Source organism: Scylla paramamosain, chromosome 12 (assembly GCF_035594125.1).
Source record: "Scylla paramamosain isolate STU-SP2022 chromosome 12, ASM3559412v1, whole genome shotgun sequence".
In the NCBI taxonomy this organism is placed as follows: domain Eukaryota; kingdom Metazoa; phylum Arthropoda; class Malacostraca; order Decapoda; family Portunidae; genus Scylla; species Scylla paramamosain.
In genome coordinates this window covers 3647501-3651308 of record NC_087162.1, presented here as the reverse complement: position 1 = coordinate 3651308, position 3808 = coordinate 3647501, and the positions used below count along the sequence as shown (strand labels likewise).

Genomic DNA, 3808 nt, shown 5'->3' with positions numbered 1-3808 from the left:
TTTTCATTTCCCCTTCATATTTCCCCTTACTTTTGAAGAATCTTTCATTCCACGATATTTTTGATAGACTGAGTGATAGAGTAATACACAGGTACCACAACAACAAAACGATACACCGTGCCACGTTATTTCCGAGAAAGTGTTACATATCACTGAATAATTACCTAGCAGGAAGTGAAGCGAAGGGACGGAGGGAGGGGGTGGCGTGTGTCGCTTTGGCAAGTAGTAATCGTACTGGCGGTGGCATGGTGGTAGTGGCATGGTGGTGGTGTTGGCGGTGGTGGCATGGACGTGGGGCGGTGTATCAGGAAGCTGTTAGAGGAGAGGGGGGGGGGGGCGGTGTCTAGGAGGGCTGGAAGTTGTGTTCAGTGAGCGTGTGGTTGTGTAGCATTCCATGGAGCCTCTGGGAACGTGCCTTCTGTGGCCCCTTGATACTGTTAGGGTGCGTGTGTGTGTCTGTGTGTGTATGTGCATGTGTGTGTGTGTGTGTGTGTGTGTGTGTGTGCGGTACTCCTTGCCCCCGAGGCACAAATGGTAGGGAGGAGCGAGCCAGAGACGCAGCGGTGGACGGACAGAAAGAGAAAGCCACGCATGTATGTATTTTTTTTACTCCTTTTTCAACACTTGTCGTAAGCTTCGTAACAATTCTCCCCTTCGGCATAAAGAACAGGTTTGCTGAAGTTTTCTAAAGCTGGTGAGAAGTGTGTTAGATATAATGTTGCCTCCTATCTTTCTTCATCTTTTACGTTATCACCCTCCTCTTCTTCCGCCTCCTCTGTCTACATTCATCCACGTTTCCTTCTCCGTAACTGTCCTCCTTTCTCAATTTTTTCTTTGTATTTGCCTTTTTGCAGCTTCTTGCTTTACTATCCTAACTGCCTACTTGTGACTAAAATAACACTCCCCTCAGTGCAAGCCCAAAGTGCACGATGGACCAGGACTCGTATTTATAGAACCTGCCTACATGCGTGATTTTGTCCCCTCGCTCTGTGCCAAATTGATCCGGAAATTAGGGACACATCAGGCAAATTGTTAGGGAAAATATAGAATATACTACTTTCATCGTTATCAATAGTAATAATAAAAAGAAATATAGTATAAAGATTAGTATTATTCCCATAGTCAATTCTGTAATACAAAGTGCTAATTACCTTTATTACATTTGCATGAACTACGCGATCCGTTTGATGAAGCGGCGCTGTTTAAACATGTATTTCTTTCATAGCAAAATGAAGTTATGAAATCAAGTTTATTACATGGAAAAAAAAAAAAAAAAATACGAATCCTACTACCGAGTCTCGAGTGAGTGAATGAGAGTAAGAGGGAGGGAGAGTGTCACGTGATGAGTGGAGGGAGGAATGCGTGACAGAATCTCCTTCAATGATGTGATGGCTATCCTTCTTCCCTTGAATAAAAAAAAAAAAAAAAACTTTCCTGCTCCTGAGTGGACTGAACTGGAAGAGTCGCAAAACTGAGGTCATATGGTGCCGCACTACATTGAATAAGAACATAAAAACATAAGAAAACAATGGGAATTGCAAGAAGCCATCAGGTCTACATGTGGCAGTGCCTGTACGATACCTATCTACCTATGTCTACCTATCATCCCCATCCATAAATTTGCCTAATCTTCTTTAACTAATATATTCCTATAAAATAAGTGAAAAAAAAGATTAAAAGATTGACGAAAGATTGGTTACAAGAACAGATAAAGAAAGGTTGGACAACATAAAATCAAGAATGTTAATAATAAAACAACGTTTGAACCTGCCCAGGAGAAGGCAGTGCAAGGAAAACACTGAGAATATAAATAACTTTTCATCGCTTTCTCCGTCTTATCCTGTATGGCGTCCACGTTAATCTTTTCCTGTTATAGTGATCTGCCTGCGTGTTTGTTGTTTTAGTTCCCTCTTTCCTTCTCCACGGTTCCCTCGTCCATGACATCCCCGTGTTTATAACCTTGTTCCAGGTGTGCTGACCGACTTGTTTTCTTCTTGTTTCACCCGTCTTCTCCATTTCTTCTTTCGTCTTCCTTATTCCTTATTTTGTACTTCTTTTTTTTCTTCCTTCTTTCTTATTTTGTTTTCCTTTTCTTTTTTTTCTTTATTTTTTTATATTTTTTTTTCCTTCGTCCCAATTTTGTTTTTCTTTTCTTCTTTCTTCTTCATTACTTTGTTTTATCTTTTTTTCTTTTTCTTCCATATTTTGTATATCTTTTCTTCTTTCTTCTTCCTTTTGTTTTTATTTTCTTTATTTTTCTTATTTTGTTTTCTTTCTTTTCTTCTTCCTTCTTCCTTATATTCTTCTTCCTTCTTTATTATTTTGTTTTTTTCTTCTCTTCCTTATTTAGTCCTTCTTTTGCTCTTGCTCCATCTTACGCTATGTAGACCTTATTAATGTAAGGTCACCACATTTATCCTGTGACTGAAGGCTATTAGTATGTTATGGCGTGTGTGGGGGAGAGGAGGGCTGATATGTCATTACTTTCCCACCAATCACAGGCCGATGCGATGGAGAAGGCACCCGTTTTCTACCTTGACAAAACCCGAGACCGATCAGCGAATTAATGAGAATGCCATGTCACGATAATATGACGGAACTGCAGCACCAAAAGTTAATAATCAGTCAGTCAATTGGTTCGTAGTCTCGTCTTGTTACATTATACTCGTAGTTCACCACACGTTCAGCGGCGTCAGTCTTCCTTCTCCTGTCGGAATTGTGTTGTCTTTACCTGAGGAATGACGCTGAGGAATGTCTTTGTTTCTTGAGGTCTCGTCTATTGCCGTGGGAGTATGGCGGTGGTGGTGGTGGTGGTGGTGGGGGTGGTGGTAAAGAGATAATGAAAGCTGAAAAGAGATGGCAAATGAAAACAAAAATATGTACATGTACAAATATAAGTACATGAATAAACAAACGAATCTGTAAATAAAGACAAAAATAAATAATTAAATAGATGGATGTAACGAAAAATATATCAGTCAGTGATAAATAACAAAAAATCTTTCTCCACAGTTCTTTAGTCACGAAAGATGAGGAAGAAAAATCATCATGCCTTTCTTTCACCACAAAGAGGCAAAACTCTGCCAAATAAATTCTTTGCTCCAGAAATTGTCGCTTTCTTACTTAATTAATTTACTTATCACTACATTTATCTCCCTTAATTACTGCACTTTTTAACCAATCTCTCTCTCTCTCTCTCTCTCTCTCTCTCTCTCTCTCTCTCTCTCTCTCTCTCTCTCTCTCTCTCTCTCTCTCTCTAAGATAGATTAAACCACCTACATTGATTGCTATGATTTTCTTTTCTCCTTTTTGCCGAACTGTAGAATGCTGATATATATATATATATATATATATATATATATATATATATATATATATATATATATATATATATATATATATATATATATATATATATATATATATATATATATATACATACACACACACACACACACACACACACACACACACTGATAGAAGTAGTAGTAGATAGAAGTAGGTAGCGATAGAAGACAACACTTTAAATTTACTTGATGACACGTGTGTAACCTTTCAGAATAATAAAAATTACTGCACACCTCAAGCAAACACTATAGATATAAAAACAAAGATTTTTTTTTTGTGAAGTTAATAAGTTCTCTTCTAATTATGAACGTCTGCAAAGCCTTTACATCTGTGGCACGTGCGTCACAGATGTCGTGGTCCATAAGACGAAGTGATTAACTGCACCAGGTGTTGCTTGCAGTGGGAAGATGTTGTTGTTCCTGGGAAGCGATACGTGCACGGGGCTTCTCTTTGATTAGTG

At 38.6% G+C, this 3808-nt stretch overlaps 1 long non-coding RNA gene across 2 annotated transcripts in view; it reads right to left on the bottom strand.

Moving 5' to 3' along the window:
* Window positions 1–1095: 1095 nt before the first annotated feature.
* LOC135105543 (uncharacterized) overlaps window positions 1096–3808 on the bottom strand; it is a 63374-nt gene continuing 60661 nt past the window's right edge. For both annotated transcript variants that reach the window (XR_010270895.1, XR_010270894.1), the window contains one exon: window positions 1096–2846. This is a non-coding gene — a long non-coding RNA (uncharacterized LOC135105543). The remainder of the gene's footprint in view (window positions 2847–3808) is intronic.